Here is a 24729-nt window from a genome sequence, read left to right on the forward strand (position 1 = left end):
CTAATAAACATTTCTAACATAATTTACTCTCTCCCTCCATATATCTCTCGCTCTCCACATCATTCTCTCTCTCTATCGCTATCTCTCTCTCTCTCTCTCTCTCTCTCTCTATCTCCCCCACTCGCTCTCTCCATCTCTCTCTATTGACCCACGCACAGATTTTACATTGACAGTATGAATTTTGTCTATGTAAAATATTTTCCCAGCAGGGCATGCTCACTCTGTCCTAGGCTTGGTGGATGTTTCTATGTGATGATCTATGAATTGATGTTAAGGGGAGAAACCCAGACTTCCACATCCTTTGTGTTTAAATTGATATTAATCGTCTTGGACTTCAAAATGTCTTCCTACTGTCCTCTCATTCACCGTAGACAGGAAGCAACAGGTTTTCACCACCTATTGTTTTAGTGTAGAAGAAGGAAAGGAGATAAGGAAACGAAGGAATCCACATTAGACTATAACGATGCACCCATTTTCTTACAATTGGCGAGGAAGGGAGGATGCCTCTTTAGACTATCAAGATACACCCATTTTCTTAAAAGTGAACAGTAAAGTAGACCTCTTTTTTCGGCCATTGAGATGCACCAATTTAACTACACGAGGTGAGGAAGGAATCCACCTGATATTATTGAGATGCATCCATTTTCTTAAAAGTGGAGTTACTCTCCACTTTTAAGAAAATTGCTATTTTTTTTACTATTGAGACGTACCCATTGAACTAAACAAGGTCTATGAAGGAATCCACTGTAGATTATTGAGATGCAGCCAGGTGATTTAGCTGATGACTTATAGACAGCCAGTGGCCGAAAACTACTCCTCAACATGCCTTTTACCACACTAACGTAAACATTGATAAATACATGCTTGATGAAAGGAGAAGTGTGTGTGTGTGTGTGTGTGTGTGTGTGTGTGTGTGTGTGTGTGTGTGTGTGTGTGTGTGTGTGTGTGTGTGTGTGTGTGTGTGTGTGTGGGTGTGTGGGTGTGTGTGTGTGTGTGTACCACTGTGTCTGATGGATTGGAGGCGTTTTGACAGGCTTTTAGCTATTCTTTTTGTCTCTCTGTCTTCACCTTCTCTCTCTGTCTGTGTCTTGCTCAAACATGGACTAACAAACAAACACATTCATGTATGCACATTCGTAAACAGGCACACACCCACACGCATGCTTCCAAACACACACAAACACACACACGCACACACACACCTTTATGCACACTCCTCCTGTTCTCCTATCTATCTATCTATCTATCTATCTATCTATCTATCTATCTATCTATCTATCTATCTATCTATCTATCTATCTATCTATCTATCTATCTATCTATCTATCTGTCTGTCTGTCTGTCTGTCTGTCTGTCTGTCTGTCTGTCTGTCTGTCTGTCTGTCTGTCTGTCTGTCTGTCTGTCTGTCTGTCTGTCTGTCTGTCTGTCTGTCTCTCTGTCTCTCGCTCTCTCGCTCTCTCGCTCTCTCGCTCTCTCGCTCTCTCGCTCTCTCGCTCTCTCGCTCTCTCTCAATTCAAATCAATTAAAAGGGCTTTATTGTCTGGGAAACACACTATATATGCTGGAAGCCCCTTCAAATGGAAGCCCCTATAAATGGAAGCCCCTTCAAATGAGTGTATTCAGCTATTTCAGCCACACCTGTTGCTGACAGGTGTATAAAATCCAGCACACAGCCATGCGATCTCCATACGAGTTCCAAACTGCCTCTGGAAGCAATGTCAGCACAATAACTGTTAATTGGGAGCTTCATGAAATGGGTTTCCATGGCCGAGCAGCCACACAAAAGCCTAAGATCACTATGTCCAATGCCAAGCATCGTCTGGAGTGGTGTAAATCTCGCCGCCATTGGACTCTGGAGGAGTGGAAACGCGTTCTCTGGAGTGATGAATCACGCTTCACCATCTGGCAGTCTGACGGATGAATCTGGGTTTGATGGAAGCTAGGAGAATGCTACCTCCCCAATGCATAGTGCCAACTGTAAAGTTTGGTGGAGGAAGAATAATGGTCTGGGGCTGTTTTTCATGGTTCAGACTAGGCCACTTAGTTCCAGTGAAGGGACAACTTAATCCTACAGCATACAATAACATTCAGATCAAATCAAATCAAATTGTATTAGTCACATGCGCAGAATAAAACAGGTGCAGACCTTACAATGAAATGCTGCCTGTTACTCAGGCCCAGAAGCTAGGATATGCATATGCATGGTAGTATTGGATAGAAAACAATCTAAAGATTCTGAAACTGTTAAAATAATGTCTGTGAGTATAAAATAACTGATTTGACAGGCGAAACCCCGAGCACAATCCATCCAGGGAAAAACAATTGTGTAGGTCATTGTGTTTTCCAATACTTTTCCATGGGAAACCTATTTTATTAGGGCCCAGATTGCAGTTCCTATGGCTTCCACTAGATGTCAACAGTCTTTAGAAATTGTTTGATGTTTTTCTTTTGAGAAATGAAGAAGTAGTCCTATTATTTCCATGTGTCACTCAGATGGACTCAAGTCATTTGGTGCGCGTGAACAGGAGCGCGCTCCTCGTTATTTTTCTCCGGTATTGGAAACAGTTTATTCCGTCTTAAATTTTATCGATTATTTACATTTTAGGGTACCTGAGGTTGGATTAGAAACGTTGTTTGAAATGTTTGGACCAAGTTTACAGTTAACTTATTAGATACTTTGTAGACATGTTGGGCGAGTTGGAACCGGTGTATTTCTGAATCAAACGCGTCAAAAAAATTGACATTTTGGGGATGTAAAGAAGGAATTTATCGACAAAACGACCATTCATTGTGTCACTGAGACATTTGGGATTGCAAAAAGATGAAGATCTTCAAAGGTAAGGCATTTATTATATCACTATTTCTGACTTTCGTGTCGCATCTGCCTGGTTGAATTTTTTTTCTTCATGTTATTGTATGTGGGGCGCTGTCCTCAGATAATCGCATGGTGTGTTTTCGCCGTAAAGCCTTTTTGGAAATCTGACACAGCGGCTCAATTAACAAGAAGTTAAGCTTTATTTTGATGTATTACCCTTGTATTTATATGAATGTTAAATATTTATATTTCTGTAGTTGGAATTTGGTGCTCTGCAATTTCACCGGATGTTGTCAAATCTATCCCGCTAATGGGATTCGAGCGTTAAGGGATTCCTAATGCTGTTTAATTAACAAATAATTAAAGAGCAGCAGTAAATAACAATAGCAGGGCTTTATACAGGGGGTACCAGTACAGAGTCAATGTGTCAAGGTGCTGGGGCACCGGTGTCGAGGTAATTGAGGTAATTATGTACATGCAGGTAAGGTTATTATAGTGGCTATGCATAGATAATAACAGAGAGTAGCAGCACCGTATGGGGGGGAGCAAACAGTCTGGGTAGCCTTTTGATTAGCTGTTCAGGAGTCTTATGGCTAGGGTGTAGCAGCTGTTTAGAAGCCTCTTGGACCTAGACTTGGCGCTCCGGTACCGCTTACCGTGCGGTAGCAGAGAGAACAGTCTATGACTAGGGTGGCTGGAGTCTTTGACAATTTTTAGGGCCTTCCTCTGACACCGCCTGGTACAGAGGTCCTGGATGGCAGGAAGCTTGGCCCCAGTGATGTACTGGGCCGTACGCACTACTCTCTGTAGTGCCTTGCGGTCAGAGGCCGAGCATTTGCCATACCAGGCAGTGATGCAACTCGTCAGGATGCTCTCGATGGTGCAGCTGTAAAACCTTTTAAAGATTTGAGGACCCATGCCAAATCTTTTCAGTCTCCTGAGGGGGAATAGGTTTGTTTGTGCCATCTTCACGACTGTCTTGGTGTGCTTGGACCATGTTAATTTGTTGGTGATGTGGACATTCTATACGATTCTGTGATTCCAACTTTGTGGCAACGGTTTGGGGATGGCCTTTCCTGTTTCAGCATGACAATGCCCCTGTGCACAGAGAGAGGTTCATATAGAAATGCTTTGTTGAGATCGGTGTGGAAGAACTTGACTGGCCTGCACAGAGCCCTGACCTCAACCCCATCAACAACTTTGGGATGAATTGGAACACCGACTGCGAGCCAGGCCTAATCGCCCAACATCAGTGCCCAACCTCACTAATGCTATTTGTGGCTGAATGGAAGCAAGTCCCTGCAGCAATGTTCCAATATCTAATGGAAAGCCTTCCCAGAAGAGTGGAGGCTGTTATAGCAGCAAATGGGGGACCAAATCCATATTAATGCCCATGATTTTGAAAGGAGATGTTTAACAAGCATGTGCCTACGTACTTTTGGTCATGTAGTGTATGTTTACATTGTCAAAGAAAATGGAAGTAGTACTGCTCCATTACAAGACCCTGTAGCCTGTGGCTATAACGGTTTCTCTCTCTCTCTCTCTCTCTCTGTGTGTGTGTGTGTGTGTGTGTGTGTGTGTGTGTGTGTGTGTGTGTGTGTGTGTGTGTGTGTGTGTGTGTGTGTGTGTGTGTGTGTGTGTGTGTGTGTGTGTGTGTGTGTGTGTGTGTGTGTGTGTGTGTGTGTGTGTGTAGTTACATTAGTTTGTCTGTCAAATCATTTACCTACTCCTCCTCTCTCTCTGCATCTGCATGAATGGTTGATGATCAGGTCACTGAACTGAGCTGCTGCATGTATCATGTATGTCCCCTTATGTTGATGAGGGACAGGGTCACTATAACATGCAAGGCTATAGAGGGATGGTTATGTACATAGTCAATGGTAGGCTTCGAGGGGACTCCTATGGTAGGTACAGCTATAGCTCATCTCTTGGCAGTAGTACTGTAGACTACTTTATCACTGACCTCAACCCAGAGTCTCTCAGAGCGTTCACAGTCAGCCCACTGACACCCTATCAGACCACAGCAAAATCACAGTCTACTTGAACAGAGCAATACCTAATCATGAGGCATCAAATCCAAAGGAACTGAGTAACATTAAGAAATGCTATAGATGGAAAGAATGCAGTTTGGAAACCTACCAAAAAACAATTAGGCAACAACAAATTCAATCCCTTTTAGACAATTTCCTGGGTAAAACGTTCCACTGTAATTGTCACGTTCCTGACCTATTGTTCCTTTTTCTTTTATTTATTTAGTTGGTCAGGGCGTGAGTTGGGGTGGGTTGTCTATGTGTGTTTTTCTATGTTGGGGTTTTGTGTTCGGCCTGGTATGATTCTCAATCAGAGGCAGCTGTAGATCGTTTGTCCCTGATTGAGAATCATACTAAGGCAGCCGGGGTTTCACGTGTGTTTTTGTGGGTGGTTGTATCACGTGTCTGTGTTATCACCACACGGGACTGTTTGCGGTTTGTCACGTTTGTTGTTTTTGTATGTTAAGTGTTCAGTCTGTTTTCATTAAACAATCATGGACACTAACCACTCTGCATATTGATCTGATCCTTCTCGCCTCTCCTCCTCGTCCGAGGATGAGGATTACGACGATCGTTACAGAACCACCCACCAATCTAGGACCAAGCGGAGTGACGAAGGGAGGCGACAGCAGTGGGGAGAAACCCAGGACTCCTGGACTTGGGAGGAGATCCTGGACGGCAAAGGACCCTGGACTCAGCCAGGGGAATATCGCCGTCCCAAGGCGGAGCTGGAGGCAGCGAAGGCAGAGAGGCGCTGGTATGAGGAGGCAGCGCGGCGACGCGGTTGGGAGCCCGAGAGTCAGACCCAAAAATTTCTTGGGGGGGGGAAACGAGGGGAGTGGCAAAGCCGGGTAGGATACCTGAGCCAACTCCCCGTGCTTACCGTGGAGTGAGAGGGCGTCGTACTGGTCAGACACCGTGTTATGCGGTAAAGCGCACGGTGTCCCCAGTACGCGTGCTTAGCCCAGTGCGGGCTATTCCACCTCGCCGCACTGGTAGGGCTAAGTTGGGCATCGAGCCGGATGTCATGAAGCCGGCCCAACGCATCTGGCCTCCAGTGCGTCTCCTTGGGCCGGCATACATGGCACCAGCCTTACGAATGGTGTCCCAGGTTCGCCAGCATAGCCCAGTGCGGGCTATTCCACCTCGCCGCACTGGCAGGGCTACGAGGACCATTCAACCTGGTAAGGTTGGGCAGGCTCGGTGCTCAAGAGCGCGCGTCCTCCTTCATGGTCCGGTATACCCGGTGCCACCTCCACGTACCAGGCTGTCTCTCCGGGTTCTCTCTCCAGCTGCTCCCACCTGTCCAGCGCTGTCAGAGCCTTCCTTTTCTCCAGCGCAGCCAGTGTCTGAGCTGTCTGCCTGCCCAGCGCTGTATGAACTGTCTGCCTGCACAGCACCGTCAGAGCTGTCCGTCTGTTATGAGCCGTCCAGCCAGGACCAGCCAGAGCCGTCCAGCCAGGACCTGCCAGAGCCAGCCAGCCAGGAGCTGCCAGAGCCAGCCAGCCAGGAGCTGCCAGAGCCAGCCAGTCAGGAGCTGCCTGAGCCAGCCAGTCAGGAGCTGCCTGAGCCAGCCAGTCAGGAGCTGCCTGAGCCAGCCAGTCAGGAGCTGCCTGAGCCAGCCAGTCAGGAGCTGCCTGAGCCAGCCAGCCAGGATCCGCCAGAGCCAGCCAGCCAGGATCCGCCAGAGCCAGCCAGCCAGGATCCGCCAGAGCCAGCCAGTCAGGAGCTGCCTGAGCCAGCCAGTCAGGAGCTGCCTGAGCCAGCCAGTCAGGAGCTGCCTGAGCCAGCCAGTCAGGAGCTGCCTGAGCCAGCCAGTCAGGAGCTGCCTGAGCCAGCCAGCCAGGATCCGCCAGAGCCAGCCAGCCAGGATCCGCCAGAGCCAGCCAGCCAGGATCCGCCAGAGCCAGCCAGCCAGGATCCGCCAGAGCCAGCCAGCCAGGATCCGCCAGAGCCAGCCAGCCAGGATCCGCCAGAGCCAGCCAGCCAGGATCCGCCAGAGCCAGTCAGCCAGGATCCGCCAGAGCCAGCCAGCCAGGATCCGCCAGAGCCAGCCAGCCAGGATCCGCCCCTCATTCCTGTGTTGCCCCTCAGTCCGGTGTTGCCCCTCAGTCCGGTGCTGCCCCTTAATCTAATGGGGGTTATATGGAGGGTGGTCATTTTGAGGAGGCTACGAAAGCGGGTAGTGACTAATGTGGGGTGGGGACCACGACCAGCGCCAGAGCCGCCACCGTGGACAGACGCCCACCCAGACCCTCCCCTAGACTTTATGCTGGTGCGCCCAGAGTTCGCACCTTAAGGGGGGGGTTATGTCACGTTCCTGACCTATTGTTCCTTTTTCTTTTATTTATTTAGTTGGTCAGGGCGTGAGTTGGGGTGGGTTGTCTATGTCAATGTCTATGTTGAACATTTGTTGCTTTTTGTGTGCACTAACGTTTATAGCCTCACGGTCGTTTGTTGTTTTGGTTAGTTTGTGTATAGTGTTCGTGTTCATGTTTTTTCTCTCTTCTGAATAAAAGAAGATGTTCTTTTCACGCGCTGCGCCTTGGTCCTCACTCTCTACCTTTGACGATCGTGACAGTAATGGTGAAGGTGTAAACTTGGCAGTAGAAAATCTTAACAGTGTATTTGACCTCTCAGCTTCCCTATCAAATCTAAAAAATCGCTCAAATAGAAAACCGAAGAAAATGAACAACAATGACAAATGGTTTGATGAAGAATGCAAAAATCTAAGAAAGAAATTGAGAAACCTGTCCAACCAAAAACATAGAGACCCGGAAAACTTGAGTCTACGCCTTCACTGTGGTGAATCACTAAAACAATACAGAAATACACTACGGAAAAAGAAGGAACAGCACGTCAGAAATCAGCTCAATATAATTGAAGAATCCATAGACTCTAACCACTTCTGGGAAAATTGGAAAACACTAAACAAACAACAACACGAAGAATTACCTATCCAAAATGGAGATGTATGGGTAAACCACTTCTCCAATCTTTTTGGCTCTATAACAAAGAATTAAGAGCATATAAACAAAGAATAAAGAAACATATACACAATCAAATACAAATCTTAGAATCAACTATTAAAGATATATATACATGATCAATTAAAAACCATAGAGTCACCTATTAAAGACTACCAGACCCCACTGGATTCTCCAATTACATTGAATGAGCTACATGACAAAATAAAAACCCTCCAACCCAAAAAGGCATGTGGTGTTGATGGTATCCTTAATGAAATGATCAAATATACAGACAACAAATTCCAATTGGCTATACTAAAACTCTTTAACATCATCCTCAGCTCTGGCATCTTCCCCAATATTTGGAACCAAGGACTGATCACCCCAATCCACAAGAGTGGAGACAAATTTGACCCCAATAACTACCGTGGGATATGCGTCAACAGCAACCTTGGGAAAATCCTCTGCATTATCATTAACAGCAGACTCGTACATTTCCTCAATGAAAACAATGTACTGAGCAAATGTCAAATTGGCCTTTTACCAAATTACCGTACAACAGACCACGTATTCACCCTGCACACCCTAATTGACAACCAAACAAACCAAAACAAAGGCAAAGTCTTCTCATGCTTTGTTGATTTCATAAAAGCCTTCGACTCAATTTAGCATGAATTGATGGAAAGTGATGTTGGGGGTAAAACATACAACATTATAAAATCCATGTAAACAAACAACAAGTGTGTGGTTAAAATTGGCAAAAAACACACATTTCTTCACACAGGGCAGTGGGGTGAGACAGGGATGCAGCTTAAGCCCCACCCTCTTCAACATATATATCAACGAATTGGCGAGGGCACTAGAAAAGTCTGCAGCACACGGCCTCACCCTACTAGAATCTCGAGTGAAATGTCTACTGTTTGCTGATGATCTGGTGCTTCTGTCACCAACCAAGGAGGGCCTACAGCAGCACCTAGATATTCTGCACAGGACCACAAATACAAATTCCATCTAGACACCGTTGCCCTAGAGCACACAAAAAACTATACATACCTTGGCCTAAACATCAGCACCACAGGTAACTTCCACAAAGCTGTGAACGATCTGAGAGACAAGGCAAGAAGGGCATTCTATGCCATCAAAAGGAACATAAAATTCAACATACCAATTAGGATCTGGCTAAAAATACTTGAATCAGTCATAGAGCCCATTGCCCTTTATGGTTGTGAGGTCTGGGGTCCGCTCACCAACCAAGATTTCACAAAATGCGACAAACACCAAATTGAGACTCTTCATGCAGAATTCTGCAAAAATATCCTCCGTGTACAACGTAGAACACCAAATAATGCATGCAGAGCAGAATTAGGCCTATACCCACTAATTATCAAAATCCAGAAAAGAGCCATTCAATTCTACAACCACCTAAAATGAAGCGATTCCCAAACCTTCCATAACAAAGCCATCACCTACAGAGAGATGAACCTGGAGAAGAGTCCCCTAAGCAAGCTGGTCCCGGGGCTCTGTTCACAAACACAAACACACCCCACAGAGCCCCAGGACAGCAGCACAATTAGACCCAAGCAAATCATGAGAAAACAAAAAGATAATTACTTGACACATTGGAATGAATTAACAAAGAATCTGAGCAAACTAGAATGCTATTTGGCCCTAAACAGAGAGTACACAGTGGCAGAATACCTGACCACTGTGACTGACCCAAACTTAAGGAAAGCTTTGACTATGTACAGACTCAGTGAGCATAGCTTTGCTATTGAGAAAGGCCACCGTGGGCAGACATGGCTCTCAAGAGAAGACAGGCTATGTCCTCACTGCCCACAAAATGAGGTGGAAACTGAGCTGCACTTCCTAACCTCCTGCCCAATGTATGACCATATTAGAGACATATATTTCCCTCAGATTACACAGATCCACAAAGAATTCGAAAACAAACCCAATTTTGATAAACTCCCATATCTACGGGGTGAAATTCCACAGTGTGCCATCACAGCAGCAAGATTTGTGACCCGTTGCCACAAGAAAAGGGCAACCAGTGAAGAACAAACACCATTGTAAATACAACCCATATTTATGCTTATTTATTTTCCCTTGTGTACTTTAACCATTTGTACATTGTTACAACACTGTATATAGACATAATATGACATTTATTGTTTTGAAACTTCTGTATGTGTAATGTTTACTGTTGATTTTTATTGTTTATTTCACTTTTGTATATTATATACCTCACTTGCTTTGGCAATGTTAAAACATGTTTCCCATGCATTGAATTGAATTTGTTCATTGAATTGAATTTGTTGTGTGTGTGTGTGTGTCACGGCTCCATGTCCCATGTTGATGAGGTCATGACCACATACAGAGGACTGATAAAGGTGGTTGGAGACAGCTGATGTCTGTGTGTTGATCCTGTGGAGTTATTAGCCACTTTCCTAATCAAAGCCGGATGGGAAGAGAGTTGATGTATAACAGAATCCTCAGGGTAGACGCCTGCGTGTCGTCTGGGAATGTCACTCTGTCTCTCTTCGCCGTCTCATTTAAATTACATTCTATTGGAGGTTAAAGGTCATGTGTGGCTCTGTGATTGGCTCTTTCATTGGTTCTGAAATGAGTCTATCCCACGTGGCACCCTATTCCCTGTGTAGTGCACTACTCTATACGCCCTGGTCAAAAGTAGTGCACTACCCAATAGACCCTGGTCAAAAGTAGTGCACTACCCTATAGACCCTGGTCAAAAGTAGTGCACTACCCTATAGACCCTGGTCAAAAGTAGTGCACTACCCTATAGACCCTGGTCAAAAGTAGTGCGCTACATAGGGAGCCATTTTGGACGCAGCCTCTGCCTGTCTAGGACCCATTGAATGGTTGAATAAATCACCATTTATTTCAAGGTGTGTTGATATAAATCACCATTTATTTCAAGGTGTGGTGATATAAATCACCATTTATTTCAAGGTGTGTTGATATAAATCACCATTTATTTCAAGGTGTGTTGATATAAATCACCATTTATTTCAAGGTGTGGTGATATAAATCACCATTTATTTCAAGGTGTGTTGATATAAATCACCATTTATTTCAAGGTGTGTTGATATAAATCACCATTTATTTCAAGGTGTGGTGATATAAATCACCATTTATTTCAAGGTGTGGTGATATAAATCACCATTTATTTCAAGCTGTGAGGATATACATCCTGACAGTATCATAATGTCATTCAAAATATCACTTTATTCAGTTTATTTTACACACATACAAACACAGAAGGTCTATGTCATCTCACACAAACAGTGTGCCTGGGGAGGTTGGGCATGGGTAGCCATGCTGGAAGAGAGCAGTCCCACTGGCACCAACACCTCTACTGTCTCTTCCCATTACTGGACACCCTGCACCATCTCACATTGAAGATCCTAATATCTCTCTCTACCACTCTCTCTACCACTCTCTCTCTCTCTCTCTCTCTCTCTCTCTCTCTCTCTCTCTCTCTCTCTCTCTCTCTCTCTCTCTCTCTCTCTCTCTCCCCCTCTCTCTCTCCTCTCCATTCCCCTCTCTCTCTCCTCTCCATTCCCCTCTCTCTCTCCTCTCCATTCCCCTCTCTCTCTCTCTCTCTCTCTCTCTCTCTCTCTCTCTCTCTCTCTCTCTCTCTCTCTCTCTCTCTCTCTCTCTCTCTCTCTCTCTCCTCTCCCTTTCTCTCTCTCTATCTCTCTCTCTCCCTCTCTCTCCCTCTCTCTCCCTCTCTCTCTCTCCTCTCCCTTCCTCCCTCTCTCTCTCTCTCTCTCGCAGTATAAAGCTAGTGTGGTAGGATGAAGGCAGTATACAGCTAGTGTGGTAGGATGAAGGCAGTCTACAGCTAGTGTGGTAGGATGAAGTCTGTGCTCCAAGACGTAATCTGCAGAATGACATTTTAACAAGACTCTCCTCTTTCCTCTATTGCAGGGCAACATCCAGCACGTTCAATGTGGCCTGCGGAGGTTGGAGTGTTTTGGTTGAAACGTTTTGGATTACAAAACACTCCAGGCCGCTCTTGAACATCCAACATGTGAAAGTATATAGAAATTATAATGAATCTAAACTTTTTCATGTATCTGCCCCTTTTTTCTGATAAGCAAATCGTTCAGGAAAAAACTTGTCCGGCCCACCGCTGAATTTTTAAATCCGATGTGGCCCTCGAGCCACAATTATTGCCCAGCTCTGATCTGTTGAGGAAGAGAGAGAATAAGAGAGGGGGAAGCAGAGAGAAAGAGAGGACTAGTCAGTGACGGACGGGTAGGGAGTTGGAAAGGGATAAAATAGCTGAAACAGCGATGGAAGCTGCTGGAAATGTTCTGATATAATTACCTCTTTTATGAAGCTCCATGTGAAATCTATCTGACCACATCAAAGGTGCCTCTGTCTGTGTGTGTGTGTGTGTGTGTGTGTGTGTGTGTGTGTGTGTGTGTGTGTGTGTGTGTGTGTGTGTGTGTGTGTGTGTGTGTGTGTGTGTGTGTGTGTGTGTGTGTGTGTGTGTGTGTGTGTGTGTGTGTGTTCAAACTGCAGCCAGAGACTATTTTGATCAAAGCAGTGGTTATACTGCCTTCATCCTACCAGTGGTTTATACTGCCTTCATCCTACCAGTGGTTTATACTGCCTTCATCCTACCAGTGGTTTGTACTGCCTTCATCCTACCAGTGGTTTATACTGCCTTCATCCTACCAGTGGTTTATACTGCCTTCATCCTACCAGTGGTTTAGTCACCGTTCTGTCACACAGAGCATAACGCTCACAGTCTGCAGGGGCAGTATTGAGTAGCTTGGATGAAAGGTGCACATTTCAAACGGCCTGCTCCTTAGTCATAGTTCCTAATATTTGCATATTATTATTAGTATTGGATAGAAAACACTCCAAAGTTTCTAAAACTATATATATAGTATATATATATATAGAAACTGATTATTATCCGTAAAGTTTTTTTGAAATCTGACATAGCGGTTGCATTAAGGAGAGGTATATCTATAATTCAATGTGTATAACTTGTATTATCATCTATATTTATTATGAGTATTCATGTTGAAACGATGGGCTATGCAAAGTCACTTGATGTTTTTGCATTTACTGAATCTTGTAGCCTCAATGTAAACTCAGATTATTTGATATAAATATGAATTTAATCAAACAAAACACGCATGTATTGTGTAACATGAAGTCCTATGAGTGTCATCTGATGACAATAATTGAAGGTTAGTGATTCATTTTATCTCTATTCTGGTTTTTGTGAAGCTATCATTAGTTGGGAAAAATGGCTGTGATTATTTTTGGTTTTGTGGTGACCTAACATAATCGTTTGTAGTGCTTTCGCTGAAAAGCCTATTTGAAATCGGACACTTTGGTGGGATTAACAACAAGATTACCTTTAAAATGATATAAGACACATGTATGTTTGAGGAATTTTAATTATGAGATTTCTGTTTTTTTGAATTTGGCGCCCTGCACTTGGACTGACTGTTGTCATATTGGTCCCGATATCGGGACTGCAGCCATAAGAAGTTTGCTAACGAGGATATGGAGCGTTTAAGTGTGTCTGTGTGTCTCCTAAGTGACATATACAGCTAGTGTGGTAAGATGAATGCACACGCAACTCAGCCCAACTCTGAAGACTATGACGTTGGTGCTTTAAAACTTCATCTGCAGGATGACATTTTAAGAAGACTGCCGCCAGTCTCTAGTGTTCCTCTCAAGGCCTGTCTCCACACACACACACACACACACACACACACACACACACACACACACACACACACACACACACACACACACACACACACACACACACACACACACACACACACACACACACACACACACACACACACTAATTCAGCATCACCCGCTGTATTTCATGTCTCATTGTCATTTTAAGGATTATTGTCAGGCTTTAAGAGAAATATCCTTCTTAGGGTCATAATGTAGATATTATATCATCACACATCTTCTGTAAAAGTTCATTACTGTGTTGTAACTGTTATTATTCATCATTTCATAAGTTCTTCCATCTCCACCTTTTAAACCCAATTTACAGTGTCCTCATTAAACACCAGATAAAATGATACAATGGAAAACTAGTATCGAGGGTGCATAGTAATACGGTATCTTTATGTTTAAAGGAGGGTAGTTAAGTCAAAGGACTTGGTTTGAGCCCCTGAGGAGAGGAGAGAGGATAGAGAGGAGAGAGAGGAGAGAGAGGCGGGAGAGGAGAGAGAGGCGGGAGAGGAGAGAGAGGAGAGAGAGGCGGGAGAGGAGAGAGAGGCGGGAGAGGAGAGAGAGGAGAGAGAGGCGGGAGAGGAGAGAGAGGGAGAGAGAGGCAGGAGAGGAGAGAGAGGAGAGAGAGGCGGGAGAGGAGAGAGAGGCGAGAGAGGCGAGAGAGGCGAGAGAGGAGAGAGAGGAGAGAGAGGCGGGAGAGGCGGGAGAGGAGAGAGAGGAGGGAGAGGAGAGAGAGGAGGGAGAGGAGAGAGAGGAGAGAGAGAGAGAGAGGAGGGAGAGGAGGGAGAGGAGAGAGAGGAGAGAGAGGCGGGAGAGGAGAGAGAAGAGAGAGAGGAGAGAGAGGCGGGAGAGGAGAGAGATGCGAGAGAGGAGAGAGAGGAGAGAGAGGAGAGAGAGGCGGGAGAGGAGAGAGAGGAGGGAGAGGAGAGAGAGGAGAGAGAGGAGGGAGAGGAGAGAGAGGAGGGAGAGGAGAGAGAGGAGAGAGAGGAGGGAGAGGAGAGAGAGGAGGGAGAGGAGAGAGAGGAGAGAGAGGAAAGAGAGGCGGGAGAGGAGGGAGAGGAGGTAGAGGAGAGAGAGGAGAGAGAGGAGATAGAGGAGGGAGAGGAGGGAGAGGAGAGAGAGGAGGGAGAGGAGAGAGAGGAGAGAGAGGAGAGAGAGGCGGGAGAGGAGGGAGAGGAGGGAGAAGAGAGAGAGGAGAGAGAGGAGGGAGAGGAGGTAGAGGAGAGAGAGGAGGGAGAGGAGAGAGAGGAGGGAGAGGAGAGAGAGGAGGGAGAGGAGGGAGAGGAGAGAGAGGAGGGAGAGGAGAGAGAGGAGAGAGAGGAGGGAGAGGAGAGAGAGGAGAGAGGAGGGAGAGGAGGGAGAGGGGGAGAGGAGGGAGAGGAGAGAGAAGAGGGAGAGGAGGTAGAGGAGAGAGAGGAGAGAGAGGAGAGAGAGGCGGGAGAGGAGGGAGAGGAGGGAGAGGAGAGAGAGGAGGGAGAGGAGAGAGAGGAGAGAGAGGCGGGAGAGGAGAGAGAGGAGAGAGAGGCGGGAGAGGAGGGAGAGGAGGGAGAGAGAGGAGGGAGAGGAGAGAGAGGAGAGAGAGGAGAGAGAGGAGAGAGAGGAGGGAGAGGAGAGAGAGGAGGGAGAGGAGGTAGAGGAGGGAGAGGAGAGGAGAGAGAGGAGGGAGAGGAGGGAGATGAGGTAGAGGAGAGAGAGGAGAGAGAGGCGGGAGAGGAGGGAGAGGAGAGAGAGGAGGGAGAGGAGAGAGAGGAGAGAGAGGAGGGAGAGGAGAGAGAGGAGAGAGAGGAGAGAGGAGAGAGAGGAGAGAGAGGAGAGAGAGGAGGGAGAGGAGGGAGAGGAGAGAGAGGAGAGAGAGGAGAGAGAGGAGAGAGAGGAGAGAGAGGAGGGAGAGGAGAGAGAGGAGAGAGAGGAGAGAGAGGAGGGAGAGAAGGTAGAGGAGTGAGAGGAGAGAGAGGAGAGAGAGTAGGGAGAGGAGGGAGAGGAGAGAGAGGAGGGAGAGGAGAGAGTGGCGGGAGAGGAGGGAGAGGAGAGGGAGGAGGGAGAGGAGAGAGAGGAGAGAGAGGAGGGAGAGGAGGGAGAGGAGGGAGAGGAGAGAGAGGAGAGAGAGATTGGAGATGAGGGAGAGGAGAGAGAGGAGAGAGAGAGGAGAGAGAGAGGAGAGAGTGGCGGGAGAGGAGAGAGGAGAGAGAGGATAGAGAGAGGAGAGAGGATAGAGAGAGGAGAGAGGATAGAGAGAGGAGAGAGGAGGGAGAGGAGAGAGAGGCGGGAGAGGAGAGAGAGGCGGGAGAGGAGAGAGGATAGAGAGGATAGAGAGGAGAGAGAGGAGAGAGAGGAGGGAGAGGAGGTAGAGGAGGGAGAGGAGAGAGAGGAGGGGGAGGAGGGAGAGGAGGTAGAGGAGGGAGAGGAGAGAGAGGAGAGAGAGGAGGGAGAGGAGGGAGAGGAGAGAGAGGAGAGAGAGGAGAGAGAGGAGGGAGAGAAGGTAGAGGAGGGAGAGGAGAGAGAGGAGAGAGAGGAGGGAGAGGAGAGAGAGGAGGGAGAGGAGAGAGTGGCGGGAGAGGAGGGAGAGGAGAGAGAGGAGAGAGAGGAGGGAGAGGAGGGAGAGGAGGGAGAGGAGGGAGAGGAGAGAGAGATTGGAGATGAGGGAGAGGAGAGAGAGGAGAGAGAGAGGAGAGAGAGGCGGGAGAGGAGAGAGGAGAGAGAGGAGAGAGAGGAGAGAGGATAGAGAGAGGAGAGAGGATAGAGAGAGGAGAGAGGAGGGAGAGGAGAGAGAGGCGGGAGAGGAGAGAGAGGCGGGAGAGGAGAGAGGATAAAGAGGATAGAGAGGAGAGAGAGGAGAGAGGAGAGAGAGAGGGGGAGAGAAATACATGATAACAAATGAACAGTAAATATTACACTCACAAAGGTTCCAAAAGAATAAAGACATTTCAAATGTCATAATATGTAGATATACAGTGTTGTAGTGATGGGCAAATAGTTAAAGTACAAGTTCCCTCTCTCTCTCTCTCGCTCTCTCTCTCTCTGCCCCCTCTATCTCTGCCAACCCTCTATCCCCGTCTCTCTCTCTGTATAGTAGATATATATTATAGATATTATTTATATATATTTTAAAGGACAACAGTGTGAGTGAAGCAAAGTGTGGATGAAATAAATGACGGATTTACTGATTTACTGATTTACTGATTTACTGATTTGAAATCCAAGATCTCACATTTCCTTTAGTAAAAACTAAAACCTTTTTGTATAATTCTCTCATTTACAACATCCATTTATTGTATTAATGCTCGCATTTGAAAATACAAACATTTGAATTGCTTCTATGTAAAACGCGCAAATAATTGTTGGTATTGCTTGGGCATTGTGGACGGCGATGGTGGATGGTTGTAAGCATTTGCCTCTGAATCCAAAAGTTCAAAGTTCAAATCCAATGATAGAAAGTTGTTTTTGATAGTTTAGTCTCGACCTTTACCTGAACCACTCAGAGTTTATACCTAACTCAACCTTTACCTGAACCACTCAGAGTTTATACCTAACTCAACCTTTACCTGAACCACTCAGAGTTTATACCTAACTCAACCTTTACCTGAACCACTCAGAGTTTATACCTAACTCAACCTTTACCTGAACCACTCAGAGTTTATACCTAACTCAACCTTTACCTGAACCACTCAGAGTTTATACCTAACTCAACCTTTACCTGAACCACTCAGAGTTTATACCTAACTCAACCTTTACCTGAACCACTCAGAGTTTATACCCAACTCAACCTTTACCTGAACCACTCAGAGTTAAAACCTAACTCAACCTTTATCTGAACCACTCAGAGTTTATACCTAACTCAACCTTTACCTGAACCACTCAGAGTTAAAACCTAACTCAACCTTTACCTGAACCACTCAGAGTTTATACATAACTCAACCTTTACCTGAGCCACTCAGAGTTTATACCTAACTCAACATTTACCTGAACCACTCAGAGTTTATACCTAACTCAACCTTTACCTTAACCACTCAGAGTTTATACCTAACTCAACCTTTACCTGAACCACTCAGAGTTTATACCTAACTCAACCTTTACCTGAACCACTCAGAGTTTATACCTAACTCAACCTTTACCTGAACCACTCAGAGTTTATACCTAACTCAACCTTTACCTGAACCACTCAGAGTTTATACCTAACTCAACCTTTACCTGAACCACTCAGAGTTGAAACCTAACTCAACCTCTACCTGAACCACTCAGAGTTTATACCTAACTCAACCTTTACCTGAACCACTCAGAGTTAAAACCTAACTCAACCTTTATCTGAACCACTCAGAGTTTATACCTAACTCAACCTTTACCTGAACCACTCAGAGTTTATACCTAACTCAACCTTTACCTGAACCACACAGAGTTTATACCTAACTCAACCTTTACCTGAACCACTCAGAGTTTATACCTAACTCAACCTTTACCTGAACCACTCAGAGTTTATACCTAACTCAACCTTTACCTGAACCACTCAGAGTTTATACCTAACTCAACCTTTACCTGAACCACTCAGAGTTTATACCTAACTCAACCTTTACCTGAACCACTCAGAGTTTATACCTAACTCAACCTTTACCTGAACCACTCAGAGTTTATACCTAACTCAACCTTTACCTGAACCACTCAGAGTTTATACCTAACTCAGCCTTTACCTTAACAACTCAGAGTTTATACCTAACTCAACCTTTACCTGAACCACTCAGAGTTTATACCTAACTCAACCTTTACCTGAACCACTCAGAGTTTATACCTAACTCAACCTTTACCTGAACCACTCAGAGTTAAAACCTAACTCAACCTCTACCTGAACCACTCAGAGTTTATACCTAACTCAACCTTTACCTGAACCACTCAGAGTTAAAACCTAACTCAACCTTTACCTGAACCACTCAGAGTTTATACATAACTCAACCTTTACCTGAACCACTCAGAGTTTATACCTAACTCAACCTTTACCTGAACCACTCAGAGTTTATACCTAACTCAACCTTTACCTGAACCACTCAGAGTTTATACCTAACTCAACCTTTACCTGAACCACTCAGAGTTTATACCTAACTCAACCTTTACCTTAACAACTCAGAGTTTATACCTAACTCAACCTTTACCTTAACCACTCAGAGTTTATACCTAACTCAACCTTTACCTGAACCACTCAGAGTTTATACCTAACTCAACCTTTACCTGAACCACTCAGAGTTTATACCTAACTCAACCTTTACCTTAACCACTCAGAGTTTATACCTAACTCAACCTTTACCTGAACCACTCAGAGTTTATACCTAACTCAACCTTTACCTGAACCACTCAGAGTTTATACCTAACTCAACCTTTACCTGAACCACTCAGAGTTAAAACCTAACTCAACCTCTACCTGAACCACTCAGAGTTTATACCTAACTCAACCTTTACCTGAACCACTCAGAGTTAAAACCTAACTCAACCTTTATCTGAACCACTCAGAGTTTATACCTAACTCAACCTTTACCTGAACGACTCAGAGTTTATACCTAACTCAACCTTTACCTGAAGCACACAGAGTTTATACCTAACTCAACCTTTACCTGAACCACTCAGAGTTTATACCTAACTCAACCTTTACCTGAACCACTCAGAGTTTATACCTAACTCAACCTTTACCTGAACCACTCAGAGTTTATACCTAACTCAACCTTTACCTGAACCACTCAGAGTTAAAACCTAACTCAACCTCTACCTGAACCACTCAGAGTTTATACCTAACTCAACCTTTACCTGAACCACTCAGAGTTAAAACCTAACTCAACCTTTATCTGAACCACTCAGAGTTTATACCTAACTCAACCTTTACCTGAACCACTCAGAGTTTATACCTAACTCAACCTTTACCTGAACCACACAGAGTTTATACCTAACTCAACCTTTACCTGAACCACTCAGAGTTTATACCTAACTCAACCTTTACCTGAACCACTCAGAGTTTATACCTAACTCAACCTTTACCTGAACCACTCAGAGTTTATACCTAACTCAACCTTTACCTGAACCACACAGAGTTTATACCTAACTCAACCTTTACCTGAACCACTCAGAGTTTATACCTAACTCAACCTTTACCTGAACCACTCAGAGTTTATACCTAACTCAGCCTTTACCTTAACCACTCAGAGTTTATACCTAACTCAACCTTTACCTGAACCACTCAGAGTTTATACCTAACTCAACCTTTACCTGAACCACTCAGAGTTTATACCTAACTCAACCTTTACCTGAACCACTCAGAGTTTATACCTAACTCAACCTTTACCTGAACCATTCAGAGTTAAAACCTAACTCAACCTCTACCTGAACCACTCAGAGTTTATACCTAACTCAACCTTTACCTGAACCACTCAGAGTTAAAACATAACTCAACCTTTACCTGCACCACTCAGAGTTTATACCTAACTCAACCTTTACCTGAACCACTCAGAGTTTATACCTAACTCAACCTCTACCTGAACCACTCAGAGTTTATACCTAACTCAACCTTTACCTGAACCACTCAGAGTTTATACCTAACTCAACCTTTACCTTAACCACTCAGAGTTTATACCTAACTCAACCTTTACCTGAACCACTCAGAGTTTATACCTAACTCAACCTTTACCTGAACCATTCAGAGTTTATACCTAACTCAACCTTTATCTGAACCACTCAGAGTTTATACCTAACTCAACCTCTACCTGAACCACTCAGAGTTTATACCTAACTCAACCTTTACCTGAACCACTCAGAGTTTATACCTAACTCAACCTTTACCTGAACCACTCAGAGTTTATACCTAACTCAACCTTTACCTGAACCATTCAGAGTTAAAACCTAACTCAACCTCTACCTGAACCACTCAGAGTTTATACCTAACTCAACCTTTACCTGAACCACTCAGAGTTAAAACATAACTCAACCTCTACCTGCACCACTCAGAGTTTATACCTAACTCAACCTTTACCTGAACCACTCAGAGTTTATACCTAACTCAACCTCTACCTGAACCACTCAGAGTTTATACCTAACTCAACCTTTACCTGAACCACTCAGAGTTTATACCTAACTCAACCTTTACCTTAACCACTCAGAGTTTATACCTAACTCAACCTTTACCTGAACCACTCAGAGTTTATACCTAACTCAACCTTTACCTGAACCATTCAGAGTTTATACCTAACTCAACCTTTATCTGAACCACTCAGAGTTTATACCTAACTCAACCTCTACCTGAACCACTCAGAGTTTATACCTAACTCAACCTTTATCTGAACCACTCAGAGTTTATACCTAACTCAACCTTTACCTGAACCACTCAGAGTTTATACCTAACTCAACCTTTACCTTAACCACTCAGAGTTAAAACCTAACTCAACCTCTACCTGAACCACTCAGAGTTTATACCTAACTCAACCTTTACCTGAACCAATCAGAGTTTATACCTAACTCAACCTTTACCTGAACCACTCAGAGTTTATACCTAACTCAACCTTTACCTTAACCACTCAGAGTTAAAACCTAACTCAACCTTTACCTGAACCACTCAGAGTTAAAACCTAACTCAACCTCTACCTGAACCACTCAGAGTTTATACCTAACTCAACCTTTACCTGAACCACTCAGAGTTTATACCTAACTCAACCTTTACCTGAACCACTCAGAGTTTATACCTAACTCAACCTTTACCTGAACCACTCAGAGTTAAAACCTAACTCAACCTCTACCTGAACCACTCAGAGTTTATACCTAACTCAACCTTTACCTGAACCACTCAGAGTTAAAACCTAATTCAACCTCTACCTGAACCACTCAGAGTTAAAACCTAACTCAACCTCTACCTGAACCACTCAGAGTTTATACCTAACTCAACCTTTACCTGAACCACTCAGAGTTTATACCTAACTCAACCTTTACCTGAACCACTCAGAGTTTATACCTAACTCAACCTTTATCTGAACCACTCAGAGTTTATACCTAACTCAACCTTTACCTGAACCACTCAGAGTTTATACCTAACTCAACCTTTACCTGAACCACTCAGAGTTTATACCTAACTCAACCTTTACCTTAACAACTCAGAGTTTATACCTAACTCAACCTTTACCTTAACCACTCAGAGTTTATACCTAACTCAACCTTTACCTGAACCACTCAGAGTTTATACCTAACTCAACCTTTACCTGAACCACTCAGAGTTTATACCTAACTCAACCTTTACCTTAACCACTCATAGTTTATACCTAACTCAACCTTTACCTGAACCACTCAGAGTTTATACCTAACTCAACCTTTACCTGAACCACTCAGAGTTTATACCTAACTCAACCTTTACCTGAACCACTCAGAGTTAAAACCTAACTCAACCTCTACCTGAACCACTCAGAGTTTATACCTAACTCAACCTTTACCTGAACCACTCAGAGTTTATACCTAACTCAACCTTTACCTTAACCACTCAGAGTTAAAACCTAACTCAACCTTTACCTGAACCACTCAGAGTTAAAACCTAACTCAACCTCTACCTGAACCACTCAGAGTTTATACCTAACTCAACCTTTACCTGAACCACTCAGAGTTTATACCTAACTCAACCTTTACCTGAACCACTCAGAGTTTATACCTAACTCAACCTTTACCTGAACCACTCAGAGTTTATACCTAACTCAACCTTTACCTTAACCACTCAGAGTTAAAACCTAACTCAACCTTTACCTGAACCACTCAGAGTTAAAACCTAACTCAACCTCTACCTGAACCACTCAGAGTTTATACCTAACTCAACCTTTACCTGAACCACTCAGAGTTTATACCTAACTCAACCTTTACCTGAACCACTCAGAGTTTATACCTAACTCAACCTTTACCTGAACCACTCAGAGTTAAAACCTAACTCAACCTCTACCTGAACCACTCAGAGTTTATACCTAACTCAACCTTTACCTGAACCACTCAGAGTTAAAACCTAACTCAACCTCTACCTGAACCACTCAGAGTTAAAACCTAACTCAACCTCTACCTGAACCACTCAGAGTTTATACCTAACTCAACCTTTACCTGAACCACTCAGAGTTTATACCTAACTCAACCTTTACCTGAACCATCAGAGTTTATACCTAACTCAACCTTTATCTGAACCACTCAGAGTTTATACCTAACTCAACCTTTACCTGAACCACTCAGAGTTTATACCTAACTCAACCTTTACCTGAACCACTCAGAGTTTATACCTAACTCAACCTTTACCTTAACAACTCAGAGTTTATACCTAACTCAACCTTTACCTTAACCACTCAGAGTTTATACCTAACTCAACCTTTACCTGAACCACTCAGAGTTTATACCTAACTCAACCTTTACCTGAACCACTCAGAGTTTATACCTAACTCAACCTTTACCTGAACCACTCAGAGTTTATACCTAACTCAACCTTTACCTGAACCACTCAGAGTTTATACCTAACTCAACCTTTACCTGAACCACTCAGAGTTTATACCTAACTCAACCTTTACCTTAACCACTCAGAGTTAAAATCTAACTCAACCTCTACCTGAACCACTCAGAGTTTATACCTAACTCAACCTTTACCTGAACCACTCAGAGTTAAAACCTAACTCAACCTCTACCTGAACCACTCAGAGTTAAAACCTAACTCAACCTCTACCTGAACCACTCAGAGTTTATACCTAACTCAACCTTTACCTGAACCACTCAGAGTTTATACCTAACTCAACCTTTACCTGAACCACTCAGAGTTTATACCTAACTCAACCTTTATCTGAACCACTCAGAGTTTATACCTAACTCAACCTTTACCTGAACCACTCAGAGTTTATACCTAACTCAACCTTTACCTGAACCACTCAGAGTTTATACCTAACTCAACCTTTACCTTAACAACTCAGAGTTTATACCTAACTCAACCTTTACCTTAACCACTCAGAGTTTATACCTAACTCAACCTTTACCTGAACCACTCAGAGTTTATACCTAACTCAACCTTTACCTGAACCACTCAGAGTTTATACCTAACTCAACCTTTACCTTAACCACTCAGAGTTTATAGCTAACTCAACCTTTACCTGAACCACTCAGAGTTTATACCTAACTCAACCTTTACCTGAACCACTCAGAGTTTATACCTAACTCAACCTTTACCTGAACCACTCAGAGTTAAAACCTAACTCAACCTCTACCTGAACCACTCAGAGTTTATACCTAACTCAACCTTTACCTGAACCACTCAGAGTTTATACCTAACTCAACCTTTACCTTAACCACTCAGAGTTAAAACCTAACTCAACCTTTACCTGAACCACTCAGAGTTAAAACCTAACTCAACCTCTACCTGAACCACTCAGAGTTTATACCTAACTCAACCTTTACCTGAACCACTCAGAGTTTATACCTAACTCAACCTTTACCTGAACCACTCAGAGTTTAAACCTAACTCAACCTTTACCTTAACCACTCAGAGTTTATACCTAACTCAACCTTTACCTGAACCACTCAGAGTTTATACCTAACTCAACCTTTACCTGAACCACTCAGAGTTTATACCTAACTCAACCTTTACCTGAACCACTCAGAGTTTATACCTAACTCAACCTTTACCTGAACCACTCAGAGTTAAAACCTAACTCAACCTCTACCTGAACCACTCAGAGTTTATACCTAACTCAACCTTTACCTGAACCACTCAGAGTTAAAACCTAACTCAACCTCTACCTGAACCACTCAGAGTTAAAACCTAACTCAACCTCTACCTGAACCACTCAGAGTTTATACCTAACTCAACCTTTACCTGAACCACTCAGAGTTTATACCTAACTCAACCTTTACCTGAACCACTCAGAGTTTATACCTAACTCAACCTTTATCTGAACCACTCAGAGTTTATACCTAACTCAACCTTTACCTGAACCACTCAGAGTTTATACCTAACTCAACCTTTACCTGAACCACTCAGAGTTTATACCTAACTCAACCTTTACCTTAACAACTCAGAGTTTATACCTAACTCAACCTTTACCTTAACCACTCAGAGTTTATACCTAACTCAACCTTTACCTGAACCACTCAGAGTTTATACCTAACTCAACCTTTACCTGAACCACTCAGAGTTTATACC

At 44.1% G+C, this 24729-nt stretch overlaps 1 protein-coding gene across 2 annotated transcripts in view; it reads left to right on the forward strand.

Annotated features, from left to right (window-relative positions):
* LOC139579491 (neuronal acetylcholine receptor subunit alpha-3-like) overlaps positions 1 to 24729 on the forward strand; it is a 51656-nt gene that overhangs the window by 1346 nt on the left and 25581 nt on the right. The window lies entirely within an intron of this gene.

Source organism: Salvelinus alpinus, chromosome 6, assembly GCF_045679555.1.
Source record: "Salvelinus alpinus chromosome 6, SLU_Salpinus.1, whole genome shotgun sequence".
Classification (NCBI taxonomy): domain Eukaryota; kingdom Metazoa; phylum Chordata; class Actinopteri; order Salmoniformes; family Salmonidae; genus Salvelinus; species Salvelinus alpinus.